This window comes from Miniopterus schreibersii, assembly GCF_964146895.1.
Source record: "Miniopterus schreibersii genome assembly, chromosome: 2".
Lineage (NCBI taxonomy): Eukaryota > Metazoa > Chordata > Mammalia > Chiroptera > Miniopteridae > Miniopterus > Miniopterus schreibersii.
Genome location: NC_138102.1, coordinates 72,714,562 through 72,735,204, shown reverse-complemented (window position 1 = coordinate 72,735,204; position 20,643 = coordinate 72,714,562). Strand labels below are relative to the sequence as shown.

Sequence of the window (20,643 nt, the reverse complement as noted above, 5' to 3'; positions counted from 1 at the left end):
AGTAAGTTCTTTCTTTAGCCTGGGGCAAAGTTGTAAGAGTGAACTGGCAACCCTTTTAGGGCCACCACAAGGTTCAGAATATGAAGGGGTAAAAAAAAAAAATCAGATTAAATGACTAGAATTTCTGGAGCAAGGTGGACTTCAAAGGCTATGGTGCCAGGCAGCAAATGTTTATCATATTAAAATTTATGGAAGGTTCTGGACCTCCATCGATTTTACTGTTTTACTCCAATCTCAAATTGCATTTTAAAGAAAACAAAAGGAAAAATTATGTTCACTAAACTCATTTATTAACTATGTGCATTAGACAAATCGGTGAAAAACAGATAGATGCCAACTTATTGCCAAAAGCCAAGTGGAATCAAGGTTAAATTTTATATATAGTTACTTAAAGTTACCATAATAAATATAGTTAATATTTTATATCTAGAACTATATATCTATCTATCTACATATGTATCAATGTACATTTACATATTTAGATATATAAAGATGTATCAGATGTCAGCTGATTTCCAGATAGTGAAATTTGTAATATCCAATTGAAAATACTCTTCAAGCCCGGCTGGGCATGGCTCAGTGGTTGAGCGTAGGCCTAGGATCCAGGAGATTGAGGTTCGATTCCCAGTCAGGGCACATGCCCAGGTTGCAGGCTTGATCCTCAGTTGGGGGGGTGCAGGAGGCAGTCGACCAATGACGACTCTCTTATTGATGTTTCTGTCGTTCTCTCCCTTCCTCTCTCTGAAATCAATAAAGATGTATTTTAAAAAAAGAAAATACTCTTCAAGACCATAATTTTTTACTCAATTGCTAGGACCAGTCCATCCAAAACACACTCTTAATAATGGCATGAGATATGTGAAAACTACAAGGAAGGAAAATTTATGAAAACAGCTAATGCCAAAACCAAACTGAAAATTCAAGGCATCCAAAGTCCAAAAAGGGCATTAAGAGTACAGGGCATTAAAAGGCTGGAGTGGCCAGCAGGCTGCGCCGGATATGGCTCTCTGCTCAGTTGCAAGGGCCAGTGAAGGATTTTCTCAACTACCTTGCCCCTTCTTTGGTTTCTGCGTGAACCTAAGTAAATACATTCTTTATCTAGAGGAGTCTGTGACCATCTGGTGTGTGTCTAGTGACTGGCTTCAGAGAGGAACCGAGTATTGAAACTGGCTGTGGGAACTGTGGTTTGCAGTGCCCTTGAGCTGCAGTCCTGTTTGCTCCAGGAGCTCCCTGAGGGAGGAGTCCCTTTCTTCCTCCCCAGCTGAATATCAGTGGGCAGAATCAGTCAACAAAGTCAGGACACTATACGCCCCCAGGCTCCGAGCTCCTCTGGGATGAGGCCAGGCTGGGATTTGAGCACCACACAGAACTTGTTACATTTAATATTTAAGAAACAAGCAGCAGAGCCATGACCCCAGGAGGCTCTTCCTCCTGGACCTCAAGGACTGGAAGTTATAGCTGCTAGGCCCTCTCCTTCCTGCCCTAATGCCTGAGGCTACTCAGAAATAGTCTTCTTTTGAAGAGAGATACAGAAACATGCATATTAGTTGTTGGTTATACATTTCACTAGCATAATTAGCAAACAAATGCCACAGGTTATAAATAGTGAGTGCTTGAATTTAGAACTGCATTTTGTCCTTAAATTTCCCTTCCTTAAAACTTGAAGGCCAGTACATTCAGTATTTGTCAACCCCACATTTTGGAGGTGAGGCAAGAGAGCAGGCTGAAGTACAGTCCCCAGGAGAGCAAAGTTCAGGGGTTCACCACAGATGCTGGTATGTTGGTTTTCATGCAGTCTTGTACTGGTGGGAAAATCTTTTAGTTGCAGTAACTCCTTCAGTATGTATTACTCCTCTTAGGGTGTCGCTGATTCCTCTCAATTTATTTCAGTGACAAAAAGCATGTTTTTAATCTTCTTTTATCACTGAGACAACTGAGAAAAGGGGAACACAAAATAAGCCCCATCCCTTATAAATCATTAAAGCACATTGTCAACTGCGGTAAATCCTGATGGCAGATGACAGCCTCCGAAGGGTCAAGGATACAGCCCAATCTGTGGAGCCCAGTGGGGAAGAAAGGAAAGGAAAAAAATCACTTCTTGAGTGGAAAATTGAAGAAACCCCTATTTAGATTTAGAATAAATCTAAACCATCACCATCAACCCCAATCAAAATTAACCAATAAGTTCCTTTTTTAAATGGTTGGGTAAAGTTTTATACCGTTTCTGTTGTCTTGTTCTTCTTTAACATCTTACCTGCTTGGGATCAGAGTCACGTAAAGTGATTTAAATGATAAATTTCAGAGGAAAAACTTGTGGGCACTTAATACAAATACTTCTTACACCTTCTGTAAAAGGGTGTTTTAAAAAGTATATAAAAATAAAGCAAGCTTGATGCTTTCGCTACCTGATGAAACTAAAATAAAGGATACCGACTCTTCGTGGAGTTCGTGTGAGGCCCATTTTCCCTCATTTCTAATTCATTAGCCGCTCATTTAGCAAGCATTTGCTGGGGTCTCTCAGTAACTTCCTCTCTGCTCTTTTTGAAACAAATATATTCTTGGAACATATTTAGAACTTCTTGGCCAGCAAAAGGATAAGCAAAAATGTCCTTGCCATGGTGTAAATCAAAATTTTTCTGTTGCATTAATTTAGTTTATTTTTATCCATCCTACATTATTAAATGCCAGCGAGCAACAAATATTCATCATGTATTTTGGTTCAAGAAACACCATGAGCTCCACAGGCTGATTCAGAATGGACTTGTGGCCCAATGTCAAAGGGAAACAGACCATCAGGTATGTCAGTTCCAATGCAACCAGGCCTTGGGCGTGGAGGCGCCCTTCCCCTCTCAGTGCCTCAGCGACCTGCATGCGTGTGACCCTAAGAGCGAAGGCCTCCTATGTTTGGCACCCCAGGCACCTTACTCGCCCACCCTAGTCCAGGCCCTGTCTCAATGATACTACCTTGGTGAGGCTTATGGCTCCAGAGACATCTTGGGTATGATGAGCTTGTTTCTCTCCTGTCCCCTCATGGTGTAAGACTAGTGACTCCAAGATTAATTGCACCCCAAGGCCCAGATGTGGTGGATGCTTTCCAAAGGAGTTGCCCCAATCCAGGGTGAGGAAAAACTGTCGTGAGGGCAGTTCCTGAATGCTGACTCTGGACATTCTTGCTCCCTGTTAATTGCTCCTCTTGTGTGTTGGCCCTGAGCTTCGCTAACTGTGACTTTTGGCTCTGGTTCCTTTCCAGTTTCTGCCTCCTGGCTTCCACCTGGTCTCAGCAGCAGAATTTCCAGCTCTGATCATCAGCTTTGATCTGGTTTGTTGCATATATTCCCTTTAGGTGTCCTGCTTTCTTTTCTCCACAGTCCTGGGCTGAAGTCCGAAGGCCACTTCACAAACAATCCGTGCTCTGCTCATTGACTGTGTGTCCTGGAAAGGAGAAAGGAGACCACAAAAGCTTGTCTCCTAATGTTCTTTCCCTACCATGAGAAACAGACTAAATACTGTATGTATTTTGCCCTATGGACTATGTAGGTGTGTTATAAAGATTAACATCCGTGAAGCCTGTGTGGATTAATGTGAAAAGCAGCCACGTAGAAGATTGCCAAGCTATTGCCTTGGCAACATCTCCACATTAGGAAGAAACCTATAACACAAGCTATAATTGTAAAGTATGGAGGCTGTTTTGTTTTTATGAAACACACCAAACTCTATACTTCTAGGTGCCTCTTGTCTTGGAATTAGCTATGGTGGGGAACCATCACTTATTTCACTATTTCAGAAATTAATCCCTGTTCAAAAAAATATTTAGAATGACTTTTTGGTATTTCCTTTAGAGCTGGTGGCACTTTTTTTTCTTCTCAAATTTACTTGATGGTAATAAATAAATAAATAAATAAATCTTTATCTTATTAGGGTGGCCCTGAGTTTAAAACCACAAAATTTGGGGGGAGGGGGAATTAGCCATTTATTTAGGAAATATTGGAGAAAGAGATTGGAGAGAGATGAAGTGGGCAAGGGTGGGGGCGGCGGAGATTCCACCTATAACTATAAAGAAAAAGACCTGATTCAAAAGTAATGAGAGGGATGCTGCATGCAAAGGGGAGGGAGGTGAGTGTATGAGTGAAAGACTAAGAGAGAGAGCATATCCCAAGTTTTTCAGTTTATTGGTAGTGATTTTATGTCTCACCAAACAAAGAATGCACATCTTTGTTTGCACATCAGGCCATATATGCTACAACTTTCACCCCGTCAGGAAAATTTCTCAGCTTCAGTCTTGATTGGAAGCACAAGGGGTTTTTGTTTGTTTTTGTTTGTTTATTTGGTGTGTTTTTTAAACAGAAGACGTTGTCAGCTGGAAAGCAAGAAGTTCCATGGGGTACACCACGTCAACGAAGCTCTTTCTTCACCCAGAATTCGCAGAGCCTTGTCATCATCTCTGATTTTTGCTTCTGCTTCTGACCCGGAACAAGGGTTGGACGTGCTGACTTGTGAATGCTTTCAATTGAATTTTTGAGGAAAAGGTTACTTTGCAAACTGATCAATTTGCCCCCAAGTTGCAAACCCTCCCCCTCTCCCCCCGGTCACTCTCCCCTCTCCCCACTGCCATTAGTCTCTATTCCCACGATTCCTCCCTCAGGCCTCTCTCTGCTCTATAAAGATAAGCAATTATTTTCAGCTTCAAGCAGGATGCTGCCCCTTGGGGACCTCCAAATGCCATAAGTCTGGGAGAAGGTAGATGATTTACAGATCAACAGACCGGGCAGATTCTGTGGGATACCAAGGGCTTGACGAGCATAGTTTTGCTAGCCATAGAAAAATCTGTAAGAAAAAAGGAGCCCGCTCTGGAGGAATCTGGTTGCTTTTCCCCCCATTGACAGATAATTCCACTTTTAGATGCCTACAAAAAAAAAAGACAAAAACATTTTTGTGTTGTGAATTCTGGTATTTTCTACCTCACAGTGTGTGTGATTGTTGGCCAACAGTAACAATGGCCTGAGCTCGCTGGGTTTGCAGTGTTTCCTGGATCCCCAGCGACTCTGCCTGTCAGGCTCTCCCGAGGACCACTTGGGGCCAAGTCAGGACACCGGCGCTCAGCCCGCGTGGCTGCCCCTAATTCCCAGCAGTGCTCTGCACCTTCTCACCCTGTAGCTGGCTCAGCTGCCTTCCCAGCTTGCCAGCACTGCCAGCTTGCCGAGCGCCAGGCACTGCTTTTGTGTACGCCACAGTAGTCTGAGGTTCTGTGTTCATGGCTGGTTTGTTGTTAACTTCCTCTGCTAGGTTACTGCTATATTTTAGAGTGGATTCGTTGCGTCTGTTTTGCCTGCCAGTTAAATTCAGTTCAGCTTCACAAGCATTTAGGGAATCCTCGCTAAGGACAGATATAAAAACTGCAGAGGTTACATAAAAAGGTAAGACCATAGTTCACAATCTAATTGGGCCAATAATTCAGGCACAAAAAGGGATATAAGGTAGGAGTGTAAGACAGAGTAAGATAGGAGTCCTAGGATACATAAAACATTGTTCCTTTACTATTAATTATGCTGTTAGAGGTTGGCCATCAGGGATGGGATACTGATGAGAAAAAGGGTGAACAACGGAAGCAGGATATGGGCTCTGTCAAACATTTCTACAATAAGTAAGTCTAAACTTGAATTCTGAATGACCCTGTGCCCCTCTGGCTACACTGGAACCTTCTGGATAATGCTATGTTTGTGTGGTCAATCTGTTTTCAGGGTATAAGTATAAAGAAGCCATTATTTAAACTTTTAAGACTTTATTTTTTTAGAATAGTTTTAGGTTTCCAACAGAATTGAGAGGAAGGCACAGAGATTTTCCATACGTCCCCTGTCCCCACACATGTATAGCCTCCCCCATTATCAACATCACCCACCAGCATGGTACATTTTTACCAGTGATAAACCTATATTGACACATCATAATCACCCAAGTTCATAGTTTACGTTAGGATTCACCGAGGTTGTAGATTCTATGGATTTGGACAAATGTATAATGTATCCACCATTATAATATCATACAGAGTATTTTCAATGCCCTAAAAAACCCCTGTGCCATGCCTATTCCCTGACCCTGGCAATGCTGAGCTTTTTATGGTCTCCATAGTTTTACCTTTTCCTGAATGTCATATAGTTGGAATTACACAGTATGTATCCTTTTCAGATTGTATTCTTTCGCTTAGTAAGGTTCATCCATGTGTTTGCATGGCTTGATACATCATTTCTGTGTAGTGCTGAATAATACCCCATTGCTTGGATGCACTACAGTTTATTTATCCACTCACCTACTGTAAAGGAAACACTGGTTTTCTCTTCCTATGAAGGGAAAAACTCCCCTCTATGCCTTCCTTCCTGCGTGTCTCCCGTGCTGCTCACACAAAACACTTCACTCTGACACTTCTGGTCACCAAATGTGTGGAAGTGTTTCCTCACAACGAGCAAGTCTCTAACACCAGCTGGGTGTCCAGGGGGTGCCATGGCACCTCTCAGGGTTCTGCTTCATTCACTGCAGGCAGTAAAGGGAGACGAGATTTTTGAGATAGGAACGTTACTGAAGAGCTGCATATACACGTCTGAAGTTCAGAAGAGGGACTGGGCTAGAGATTTTGATTTGGAAATCATTACCATACAGGTGGCAGTTTAGTCGATGGGAATGGAACGGGTTCCGGGGAGAATGTGTAGGATGAGAAGGGACCAAGGTCCAGAGCAAAACACTCAAGAACAGAGAAAATCAGTGATTTTTCCTACTGACCCAGAATTGTCACCAAGCCCTTAGTTTAGGGTTTTGAGATCCTCTAAGGGACTGTTGAGTTGGGAATTTGTTAGTTTGGGTTTAGTGAAATACATTTATGTGGTTCATAGTCATTTCCATGTATACTTAAGTTACTGCTCGCTATCCTAATATGGGAATGGCTTCCTGAATGTTCCCACCACTTACCATGCCAAGTGTCATAAAAACTGTGAGAGAACATGTGGCCAGAGGACGTGTAGTGATATCAACATTGCAATTGGCACTAGAAATGCATAAGTAGCAAAGAAATAAGACATGAACTATTTGGAGCCAGGGGCTAGTCTATGGAAAATTCCTCCAATTGTAAATCATATATAAAAGAAACTTAATTGAGGTTTTTTTCAAATTTGACAATAATACTTAAAATGTACATGATCATTCCTATGATGAGTTGTGGAAATGAAAAAAACTGTTTTAAACATTACCAATAATGGAAACAATTTTTATGAACCATACTAGAAGACAGATAGGATTATCTTTCTATTCTCACTATAGAAAATATTATTAAAAACATTGTTATATGAAGAGTTAAACAAAGGTTAAAAGGATATGCAGTCAAATATATTTAAGCAGTTAGGTAATTAAAAACATGTTATTTATATCTGAATTTCTTGATGTGTGGTTCTTGTCAGCTATCTAAAATTTATAATTTATTATGATCTCAATAAAAAATAAATAGAAAAATGATAGACTTAAACTCATTTATATTACTAATTATATCAAATGCAATTGTTCTAAGCACATGAAATAAAAAGCAGAGATCATCAGATTGGTTAAGATGTCAAAGCACAGCTATGTGCTATCTACAAGAATCTAACTTTAAATATAAAAAAGCAGATAGAATTAAAGTGAAAGAATTTTAAAAAGATAGTCCATGATAACACTAATTTTAAAATATCTGGAGAGTTGTATTAATATCAGACAAAGTGGATTTCTAAGGAAAGAATATTAGCAGGAATAAAGAGGGTTATTTTATAATGATGAAAGAAGCAATTCATCAAGAAAACATAATTTTAAATGTATTTTTACCTATCAGCAGAACTTCAAAATACATGAAGCCAAAATTGATAATACTGATAAAACACAACAACAGACAAATCCACTGTGGGTGTCAGAGATTTCAGTACTGCTCTCACAATAATTGACAGACTAAGTAGATAGAAAATCACTAAATATATAAGAGACTCGAACAGCACTATCAACGTACTTGATCTAATTAACACAGAGATTCTATCCAATACCAGCAAACTATCCAGTTTTTACAAATGTATGTGGAACATTCTCCAGATGTATTAGTTTCTTAAGGCTTCCATAACCAAATAGCACAAACTAGGTGACTTAAAACAACAAAAATATATTCTCTCACAGTCATTTGATTAACGTCCACCTTAGACTAATATGGCTTTGGATAGACCTGCAAAGACCCTATTTCCAAATAAGGTCACGTTTATAGATACCAAGGTTAGGACTTGAAAGTATCTTTTTTGGGGCACACAAGTCAACCCACAACACCAGATTAGAGAATATTCTGGACCAAAAAACAGTTTTAATAAACATAAAAGGAGTAAAATCATATAATGTACATTCTTTGACAACAATGGAATTAAATTAGAAAGTCAATAAACAAAAACATATTCTGAAAATCTAAAAATACTCAGAAATGAAACAACACACTTCTAAATAACCCATGTCAAAGAATAAACATGAGTGAAATTAGAAATTAAGGTGAATGAAAAAGAAAACACAATATATCAAAATCTGTTGAATCCACCTAAAGAGTGCTTAGGGACATCATAAACTTGTATGAAGCACTTGTATTATAATGTGCTTACACTAGCAAACTAAAAGGGCTTAAAATGAATGATTTAAGTTTGTACCCCAAGAAACTCAAAAGATAAGGGCAAATTAAGCCCAAAAAAGCATAAAAAGAAATTAGAATAGATATGAATAGAAATTAATGAAATAAAATACTGAAAAGCAATAGAGAAAAATCAATGAAATAAAAACTCAGTTCTTTAAAAATACCCAATAAAAATAATAATCTCTAGCTAGACTGATCAGGTAGAAGAGAAAACACATAAACTACCGAATTCCTTGAAAGACACAAATAACCAAAGTTCACCTTACAAGAATTAGCTAGCCTAGATTACCGCTATATCTTTTTTAAAAAATTGAATTTGTAGTTAAATTTCCAAACACACGCAGCTTTTTAAGAGTTATCCTTTGATATTGACATTTTTTTCTCTAGTTGCTTTAAAAAAATCTTATCTTTTGTGTTCTGTAGTCTCACGATGTTGTGATGCATGTTTTTTGGCATGGGAGCCAGGGTGTTTCCTATATCTGAGGATCTGTGGCCTTGACAAACCCTGAAAAATTCTCAGCCATACTGCCAGAAGTAGAGCCTCACCTTTCACTCCTTACTCAAGCAGTGTTAGGCTCATCTTTGGTCTATAACTGCAGACTGTATTTGGGCATACAGCTCTTACCTAGCTCAAATCCCAGTTCCCTTTTAAATTTAGATAGGCTCTTCTAGTAAACCACCAATGCCCTGTCGCTAACTAGTGAAATATGGAAAAATACAAACCTGAAGTAGACACATTTTCTAGTATTTGTAATTGCTCTCTCACCCTGAACCCCTGCTGTTATATTTGTACCACATTGCCTCTTCTCCCTTAATTAAGCAAATTGACACAAAGATGAATACCTTGCCCAAACGGAGTTCTCTTTCTCAGAATTTAGAATGAGCACACGTGAGACTGAATCACTTTATAGATGGAAAGAAGACAAAGAAACCAAAACAAATGAAGCCAAGGCCTTTTGAAAGAAGGGCTTGTATGAAGACCAGAAGGTCCAACTGGTGACATCCCCAGAACTGACACTCTCTTCCTAAAAGGATTCTATTCCACTAGACTTGAATCCCCCAAAAACACTCAGTTTACTTAAGATAGGTGGTGCGGGGATATCCTGGCTGAACCAAAATATCAGCATTCCCATAGCAGTCCATTTTCCAGTCCTAAATCCTCAGTCTTTGAGCCTGACAGTGGGAGAGAAATAAAATGTTTATTCCCTAACTGGTTTTGCTCAGTGGTTAGAGCACTGGCCCTCAGGCTGAAGGGTCCCAGGTTTGGCTCTGGCCAAGGGCATGTACCTCGGTTGCAGGCTGGATCCCAGCCCTGGGGCGTGTGAGGGAGGCAACCGATAGATCGATGTGTCTATCTCACAACTATGTTTCTCTCTCCCTCTCTCTCTCTCCCTTCCATTCTCTCTAAAAAGCAATGGAGAATGGGGCATTGGGGAGAAAAAGGGACATCTGTAATATTTTAACAAAATAAAAATTAAATAAAAATTAAAACTCAAAAAAAAGCAATAGAAAAAATATCCTTGGGTGAAGATTAAAATTTAAAAAAAAATAAATAAATGTTTACTTTCAGAATAGTAGGTTTGTCATGGAATAGAATGTGTTACCAATTAGAATTCTAAATTCAGTGCCATAGATCTTGTTTTTAGAGACATAGTCTAACACTTGTAGTTGTATGATTACCTTGGGCATAAGATAGTTAAAAATTTTACTCAGAAGTTACTGGAAGGATAATAATTATACATGCCCCTTTTGACTCCTTTAGATAATATGTGGTCAAGTGTCCTACAGTGCTACTGAGGACCACTTCTGGCTCCCAGGTTGATTTGCTCAGTGACCACAGGAATGGTTTCACTTCCTGCTCTTCAAGCTTAATAAGTGGAAATAATAATTCCATTTTCTAAATGGGCAAGAGATTTAATATGAATGTGTTGGTAAGGCAATTTGAGGTCTCAGAAAGGAACCAGAAGGGTGAAACTGAGTTCTAGAAGAAAAAGGAAGGTTATTGTTCTTAGAGATTGAGGAATGCCCGCTTCCTCTTCTCAGCAGTGTTGTTGAAATTGCAGAAAGGAGTGCCCACACGCTGTCGTCAGTTCGCGACTATTTCACCAATGACACGAGCAGGTGGGACAAGTCATGCACACTTGATGTTGCTTTTAGAGTTGGAGTTAAGGGCACTTTTTTAGTTTATATATGCAAGCAAAACTCATACTAAATTGATATACTCTCAGCTGCAGATGAGCACTACATGCCAGGACCACAAAAGGGAGTAAGGAGAAATCAAAGAAAAGATCCTGGTGTAGGTACTGATAACCTCAAAGAATTCTCTTAAAGACAGTGACAGTGAATGCATGCACACACCTAATTCCATCACTCCGCACACTCAGTTCCATCATTCTCATAAATGGTTATACATAAAAATAAAAAAAGTAAACTGACTGCTTTGTTTTCTTCTAAGGAAAAAATATAAAAAGTCTTATTCCTTATATCTTAAGAAAATAATAAATAATATTTAATCATACTCAGTGCACAACACTAGTCAACCTGTTTGTTTCTGTCAAATGAATCCATCAAAATGTTAAATCAGATGAGTGGACAAAGGGAAAAAGTTGCTGGAAAATTGCCGTTATTCTCCATAGTGATAATTAGAGCAATATTACCTAAACAAAACTTGAAATCATCAAATAAAATTCATAGCAAGGGGCCCATCCTACAGTAAGGTCATGCCTACTGACTACTCTAAGTGGTTCAACTATCTAAATTTTCATTTTAATAGGTCAGATTTCCTGCAAACTATAAAATTCTTATTTCATTACTGTACAAAAACCCTACTATAATATACACATGGTGCTGAGATTTAGGTACAAATCCTTGGCTCTGCAGAAGAGGACACCCAGAGAGTCCCCTAGTATACATTGGTGCACCCCAGGTCAGGTTTGGAGAGACATTGATTAATAGTTTATCTTCTAGACTAACATTTCTCACGTAAGTAAATTATGAACTTTTTTAAAGGGATAATTGTTTTTAATAATCCATTTATTTTACTGTAATGAAAGCATACAATTAGGTATAAATTCCTTACACTTTAAACAATTATACAATTATGAAACCAAAAGGAATTTATAATTACATACTATACATATTAAAACAAAATTGGGAAAATTTAAATTTGCAACATTAATTTCATGCATGTTGATTTGCTGAAACTAGATCTCTGGTGTAAAAAAAAAGTAAACTCAGATCCGGTTTTAAAATATACTCTCTATAGAATGGTGGGTACCAGGGTTCAGGAGGTGGGGGAGATGGTGAAATGCTGGCTAACGGGTACAAGCCTTTAGTTATTAGGTAAGTAAGCTCTGGAGATCTAATCTACAGCACAGTGACTATAATTAACAATAATGTACTGTGTACTTGAAATTTGCTAAAAGTGAAGACTTTAAGTATTCTAATCACACACAAACAAAAAATAGTAACTACAGGGGTGGACAAAAGTAAGTTTACAGTTGTTCATATGGAAAATACAATAAATAATAAATAAGAATATAAGAATAAACTCTGGTTTTTGCGTGTTCACAACTGTAAACCTACTTTTGCCCACCCCTGTATGTGAGGTGATGGATGTATTAATTAATCTAATTGTGATAATCATTTCACAAAGTATATGTATGGCAAATCATCACATTGTACACTTTATTTTTTTATAAAATGTATATATATATATTTTATTGATTTCAGAGAGAGGAAAGGAGAGGGAGAGAGAGAGAGAAAAACATCAATGATGAGAGAGTCATTGATCGGCTGCCTCCTGCACGCCCCCGACTGGGGATCGAGCCCGCAACCCGGGCATGTGCCCTGACTGGGAACCGAACCTCAGTCTCCTGGATCATAAGTCGATGCTCAACTGCTGAGCCATGCTTGCTGGGCACATTGTACACTTTAAATAAAAAATTTTTCCTCTCTATTGTGTTTATCTCTCTTCAGCTCCTACTTTTCAATTTGTGTGCAAAGTGTTAGGATGATGGTGTTACTGCTATGTGTGGATTTAGTTAAAGAGATTAATAAGCTTTTTCTTATAGTTCTCCCTCTCTCCCCCATGGCAATGGCCCTTTTATTTTTAATTTTTTCCTTTTTTGTTGAATTTTTATTAAATTTTTTCCTTTTTATTGGGGTGACACTGGTTAATAAAATTATACAAGTTTCGGTGCACAATTCTATAACACATCAGCTGTACACTGCATTGTGTGTTCACCACCCCACATAAAGTCTCTGTCCATCACCATTTATCCCTCTATACCTTCCTCTACCTCCTCCTCCCCCTCCTCCTTTCCTCCCCTTCCCCCAGCAATCACCACACAATTGTCCCTGTCCGTGAGTTTTTTCTCTTTTTTTCTCAATCCCTCCACATCCCCCATAAATACAATTTTATTTGTTAATTATACTTCAATAAAGCTGAAAAGAACTTGAAAAATAAAATATACTCTCTCTCACCATGAAAAAGCTTGTCTATAATATATAAAATAATGCCTAGCTCCTTAGCACAGCATTTTATAGTTGGACCCCCTTCCAAGGTCATGTCCCTCTATACGTCCCCCACACACACTTGCCCCTCATCAACTTCCAAGGGGCTGACTTACCATGACTCGCCATTCTCCCAGAAGAACCCCAACCTTACACCTGAATTTTGCACATGCTGTCTTCTCAGCATCCACTATCTTCTGCCTACCAATATTCTAAGTTGGCTCTAAGATTCAGCTCCAACGCCACTTATTTCATAAAGGCATCTTCCAGTCCCCTGGAATTAACAACTGCACCTTCCCCTCAGTTTCCAGAGTGTATTGTTCATATCTGCTTTCATGTTGCATGATGTCATGTTAGCTGTTTATAGATCTGTCTTCCTTAGTACACTGTTAACCTTATTTTTAAAAGCAACAGCACATTAGCTTTATTGAGATTAATTCACATAGCCTACAATTCACCTATTTAAAGTGTGCAATTGAATAATTTTTAGTATAGTTACAGAGAGTTGTGCAGCCATCACCACAATTTTAGAACATTTCTTCACCCCAAAGAAGAAATTCTACACCCATTAGCAGTCATTTCCCACCCTCTTATCCCCAGCCCTAGAAAAACATTAATTTACTTTCTGTTTGTATAGATTTGCCTATTCTGGACATTTCATATGAATGCAATCATCTAATGTGTGATATGTGGTGTACATGTAAGTCTTTTATAGGCAGAGACCAAGTCCTGTTCATGGAAAGAAGAGTTAATGAGCAGGATATGTGACATAACAGAAAGAATGAGTTGGGAGCCACACAGACCTGAGTTAAAATATCAATTCAGCTATTTACTGATTGTGTAATTTTGAACAAGTCATTTCATCTCTCTGAGTCTCAGTTTACACATCTGTAAAATGGAGATAATTCTCCTGAACAATGTTTGTGAAGATTTGAAAAAGGGTATAAAAAGTTCTCATAAAAGAGGTTTCTCAATAAGTGGAAGCTTTTATCTATATTTACCTCTGTATACCCACCATAACTGGAATAGTGAATACATATTGATTAACTAATTAACGGATAAGTGATGAAGAATTCTAATGCCTTTCCTTCAGCATGCCAATGGATTTTCAAAAGGCACTTTGGAGAAAAGATAGAGCACCCAGGGCCAGATCTGTCCTGGAATATCTAGACTAGCTCTTGTTTCTCAGCCACTGTTCTCCTGAGACTGCTCAATGGAGAGAGACAACAGGGCCAAAGAACAAATCTAGGATTTGTAATCAGAGAGGAAACAATCGGGTTCTGACCCTGATACTGGCATTCTATGGCACTTTGAAAAATCATTTCATCTACCTCACCTTATAGTTTTCATTTATATATACTTCATCAAATAATCATATCTGCTGTACCTAATACAGGACAAAAGAAGCCCAAATCACACCTGAAAAAATATTTTGCTTAAGATAGAAGAGAATTCTCCTTGAAATAGAAGAGCAATACTCTCTCAATCATGAATAGAAGAAGTATAAAAAGAGAAAGTCACAGAATAGGTGTTGATCCAAAGGAGAGAAAAGTCCCACCACCACAAAACAATTAAGTGATACCTAGAAATATGTAAATAAATTAGGAACTTTCACCATAAGAACAATAAGGCTCCCTCACAGGAAAGAAAGGCACTACCAATCCATCCCCAAAATAAAGGGAAAAAAGAGATAAAAGAAACAAGTCTTAATAATAAGTTTAGCTGAGTCATACCTATAATAGAGGAAGTAATGATTGAATTAACAGCCTGAAAGAAATGGAATAGTCTGCCTTCATACAAAAAGGGTACACAAGTAATTCAATCTGTGTGGGAGAGGAAAATGGCAGGAATTAGAAAAAAGAAAGAATCTAATTTCCAAACGATGGTAGTGCAAGTTACATGAGTTTTCTGCAGGACTTTTTTTTTTTCCTTTTCTTTTTTCTACCATAACCTTGCAAACCATGGGGATAATTAAGGACATAATCATTTAATTTGGAAATTGACTATTAAAACAGTTTAGCTTTAAACAAAAAACAGAAATGTTCCTGGAAACTTTTGCTATTTCAACATTTTTTATAAAGAGCCAGACAAATTACCTTCTAGCTAGAAACAACTGTAAAATTCAGATGTTGAAATATCAAATTGGGGCATAGAAATGCCTGAAATGATAAATTCTTGCCCTTACAAGCAGGCTGAGGAAAGTTTCAAACACAGCCGTGAGGTAAATATCCATTATTGGCATAGAAATGGGCTGAGTGTTCCCATCTCAAATTGCTCTAACTCTTTAATTTACCCTTTCCCGAATAATTTATCCCATGATGAGAAAATGCTTACCTTCTGATCCAAAGTGTTTCCATCCACAAGTCTCTTTAAAAATAAGACAAAAAAAGAAAGTAAGAAGAAAAAATATTGATTTCTAATAGATATAGCTCCGTATAGGAGTGACCTGCTCACATATGTTCATAGGCAAGTTATTTTTAAACCTCAGGCCATCACCTCACCTCCCTGTTGTGTAAACAAATATCCTCTCAGGAAACACGTGAGCCCCTGTTTCTATAGCAAACACACACAAGTGGGAACAGCTCCTAAAACTCTCTAAGGATATTTGCCCACTGAGAAATAAGATATTCTCTGAGTATCTATACCTGAAGGTGAGAGTGATACATATCTTTTTTTCTTGTCATTATTTTCCAGATTCCATCAAAGATCTATTGAATGTGCTTTCTAATAGATTCAATAGTGAAAGCGGCCTGAAAAACAGGCCCGACTCAGCTGCAATGCTCAGTCATCAAGGAAGGGAAGCAACACCTGCAGCTCTGACTTGGCCTTTGTATAAGAAACTCTCAAACTGAGACGGATTTTCAATACTGAACATCCATGAAAGGAATCGCTCTAGTGCTGACAAGCTTGGGAATTGGGGAAAAAGAAGTGGGAAAATTGAAGTAACAAAATATTGGCATTCAGTATTACACTAAGTATAACTGAAGTGAACCAAAATTCAGACCCCAAATAACAAACATGATACTCACTGCAAGAAATAAACAAAAGACAAACATCCTCCAGTGTAAAATAATGGCACAGAAAAATTGTTCTGATTCATCAAGCTTCCTAATCCTTTTAATATTCATAATTATTCTGGTTCTTGCCTGAGCATTAAGTGTGCTTATTAAATTTCTCTCTGACAGGCCACACAAAATTAAGGCTTAGTGATTGGGTATGATTTGTGCGCTTAACATTCCGCAAAAGTTTTGTTTCAAGAATAAAAAATCTACTGTCCAGTCTAGATTCCTCGCCTATCTTGGATTCTTCCAGTGAATTGTTAATTTATCCAAGTGAAATGCATATTTTTTGTTTCTCTCTCTAGTTTCTCTTTTTAAACATGGGAATAATAATACAGTACCTATAATTTGCCATAATATGGTTATGGTGAAGGTTCTGTAAACATTAGCTTTGGAGGTTCTTCTGAACAAATATGAGGAGCCATTTTATATTAGAAATATTGATGTAAAATAATATAATAATAGCTTCAGAGTGGCTAACAGAGGTGAAAGTCATAATACATACACTCCAGCCCTCAGGATTCCTTGTTATTGCCCACAATCCTTTCCACTTTTCAGGACCAAAGAACACAATGGTCCACTCAATTTTTTCTTTATTATCAAAATAGTATATATTGACAAAAATTCAATCGACTTAAAGGCTACGGTCTGTGACTCAGATATTTTCAAAACTGACTAAGGAATCCTTCAGCATCTCAGATCTCTATTAGCCCAGGATAGGCCTGCAAATCTCCCTTACTACTTTTATAAAGGTTAGTTTTTGATGAACAATCTAAGTCAATTAGTAAAAAGGGCAGAATTATAAACAGGGGAAATTATATATAATCCATTCTACATCCTCTATAATGTGCCTAAATTCACCAAGGTGTTGGTTTTTTGCTGCGGTAAGGATGCAAAGATTTCACTATTAAGTGAAGTATTGGACTGGATCACCTCTGTGCTCCTTTTCTGAGGAAGGTTGTATGGAATGACAAGAAGAGTTTAGGATTTTAATCCCCTATCCCCCCAAAGTGTTGGATTTCAGTTCTGTAGTATAATATTGAATAAATAATTTAATCCTTCCGTGTCTCGGTTTCTTATGATAAGATGAGAATAATTACACCAAACTCAGGACGTTGCAAAGGCTTTGTTGGATTCATCACATTAAATTTTGATTTGTTTGGAGTTCTTTCTCTGAGCTTCTTGAGGGAAGGGACTGTGTCCTATTGATCTCTAAGACATTCAATAAATGTTTGTTAAGTTGCATGAATCAACTACAGTGGTACCTCGGTTTTCGAACATCTCCGTTGACAAACATTTCAGTTTACCCGAAAGTAAAAGCTTCGGTTTTCGAACATGCCTCAGAAGTCAAACATGCCACATGGCTTCCGCTGAGGACAAGATCCTGAGGCCTACCTGTCAGCTGTTGATTCCTTGGTTTTCTAACCTTTCAGAACTCCAACGGTCTTCTGGAATGGATTACATTTGAAAACCGAGGTACCACTGTATTTGCACAGCTGTAGCTCTTTGACGACAACATACTGAATAATATTTCTGTAAAAAACAAATACTAGTTTTAAATTCAGAGGGTATAGCAAATCAGATCTTTAACAAATATTCACCTTTGTTTCTCTCCTCAATGAGAAGAATATATTTCCTCACCTCTTGAATTTAGGCTTTGGCTAATAGGATGTTAATAGACATGACATGAGCAGAGGTTTGAACTATGCTTGCACAGTTGAGCATGCTCTCTTGAATTTCTTCTTTTTGCCATTTGAAGAGCATGGCTTGAATAACCACTAGTCAAAGGAGGATAAGAAACACTTGGTGCCAAGGCGGCCCAAAGCCAGGCTAGATCAGCCAAACCTCAATTGACCTTTAGATGCATAAGTCAGAAACACTTACTGAGACAGGACAGTAAGCCAGGACAAGCGGAATAAGAAAACTGAGACAGATAGCTGAACAAACTGGCAGAGCAATTTACAGCGGACACAGAAGGTCACCTCTTGCCCTGCCTGGTGTGGCTCAGCAGTTGAGCATGGACCTAGGATCCAGATAGTGGTTTGATTACCGGTTAGGGCAAATGCCCGAGTTGTGGGCTTGATCCCCAGTCGGGGGCATTCAGGAAGCAGCCAATCAATGACGACTCTCTCATCATTGATGTTTCTCTCTCTTCCCCTATGCCTTCGTCTCTCTGAAATCAGTCAAGGTATTTTTTTTTAAAGAAAAAAAAAAGAAGGTCACCTCCTTAGAGAAAACATCTAGGCCTCGGTTGTATTTCAGCTCCAACCCAGAAAAGCAGCAAAGTCAGGTGGGCCACACCAGGGCCAGCTGCAGTGACTAATGACCCCCTGCCCTGACACTGACCAATCAGTGGAGACCACAACCTTGAGGAGAACGCGTAGATAACTCATGATTATTCTGCTGAAACCCTCCCCTAAGATCTCCCCTAAGATTCTTGCCTGCAAGAAAGAAAGAAAAACCTCAAGACAAAGGACCTAGTGCCCGCTCTCCCTCTGGGGAGTAGCCTGTGTGCCATTCCCTTCCCCCTTCCTCTCTTCTTTCCCCACAGGCACACATCTCCTAAACTCTAAAGGACCCCATGAGACTTTCCACCAGGGGAGCAATGGACAGCAGCAGTTTGTCCCAAGTTAACCCCTGAACCTGACCCCCAGGCCCCCATTTCTGTAATTCCCTTGAGAGCTAAGGCAGACCAGCCTAGGCTCTCCTGTTGTTTCTTCTATGCTAAGCTTTTTCTTGTTTTATTGTCCCCAACTTTAATAAATGTTCCCTTCATATCACCTGGATTTGTGTTGTGAAATTTTTCTTGCATGAAGTCAAGAATCCCACACACTAGCAGATGGTCCTAGGCAGACCCGCCAAGGGCCAAGTCCTCTTTCCGGTAACATTACTACTCAATACCACTGAGTTTTAGGTGGTTTGCTAGACAGCATTATTGTGGCATAGCTAATTAATATAGATGGTGTTCCTTATAGAATTATGCACCATTTACTATAGTATTAGTTCTCAAAGTAGACTACACTTTATAACTATTGAATGAATCAATTGTTTAATTGAACCCAGTAGATTACCTACTAATGTATATGTGTTATTTGTGTGATGTTTCCAGTGGTATATGATTAAAATTGAGGATAATTTCCTGAAAGAAAAAGTTCCTCCCCCCCCCCCCCCCACAGACAAAGTTTACCATGAAATCTACTGTTTGAAATTTTGTTTAGTAAAAAAGTTTCCCTTTCCATTTTTCTTTAGGTCCCACCTGAGTGCCTGGTGCTGTTTTTTTGACAGAAACATCTGTAAACCAGGGCCAAATTCTTTTATTCTCAGGCAACAGGGCATAGGGAACTCTCCACTGAACCACAATGTGAGTTGAAGGAGAGAAGGCAATGAGCACGACTTCTAGCCATGGGACTCTGGGTGTGGGTGCAGTTTAATAATTTGTATTTTCAACAAGTTTCCAGGAGATATAGATACCAATATAGATTGCGCCTGCAGATAGCAGATTAGATATATGGAAAGAAATTTACCAGCCTCAATCATTCAATATGGTGTGGGCATTAGTCAGGTTTTTTTACAGAGAAGGAAATGGAAATAAGTGATGAATTTTGTAAGTCAACTAAGTAGCAGTTGGTTGATAATGGAGAAAGTCTCATTGATACAAAGAACAGACTGACAGGTGTCAGGGGGGAGGGGGAGGGCTGGGTGAGATGGGTGAAAGGGTTAAACAAAGAAAAAAGAAAGACTCATGGACACAGACAACAGAATAGTGATTGCCAGAGGAAAGGTGGAGTTGGGGTGGGGGGAGGTAGAAGAGAGTAAAAGGGGATAAATGGTAATGGAAGGAAACTCTACTTGGATTGTTAAACACACAATACCATATACAGATGATGTATTGTAGAATTGTATACCTGAAGCCTATGTAATTTTATTAACTGATGTCACCCCAATAAGTTCAATTTTAAAAAAAGAAAACCCTTACTTCCCATCTCATAGTGTTGCTATAAACTTTAACTGAGGTTATGACTATAAAGGGTGTCTGGTATATGAAAGCACTCAATAATGTTATAATTATTATTACTATGATTACTATCTTAGTTTTCTTTTTATTAATTTTAAGACTCATCCAACAAAGCCAGTAATCACCTCCGCATCTTTGTATGTTATTTAATCACTTGGGCTTGAGTTTATTAATCTGTAAAGTGGTTGGAATAAATGATCTTTAATATCTTATTCTAGATCTAAAAATCTCTAGTATTTTCTTGTTGTTGTTTTCATCCTCAGCAGAGGATATTTCTTTCATTGAATTTAGAGAGAGTGGAAGGGAAGGAGGGAAAGAGGGAGAGAGAGAGAGAAATATCAACTGGCTGCCTCCTGCATTTGCCCCGACCGGGCTGGGGATTG

At 38.6% G+C, this 20,643-nt stretch overlaps 1 long non-coding RNA gene across 1 annotated transcript; it reads right to left on the bottom strand.

The window, feature by feature from the left end:
* Positions 1–270: 270 nt before the first annotated feature.
* Positions 271–15,672, bottom strand: LOC308552978. The gene is made up of 4 exons (XR_013998164.1): positions 15,521–15,672; positions 4,193–4,500; positions 2,965–3,432; positions 271–741 (listed from the first exon to the last, which is right to left on the bottom strand). It is a non-coding gene; the product is annotated as an uncharacterized lncRNA (long non-coding RNA).
* Positions 15,673–20,643: the final 4,971 nt, after the last annotated feature.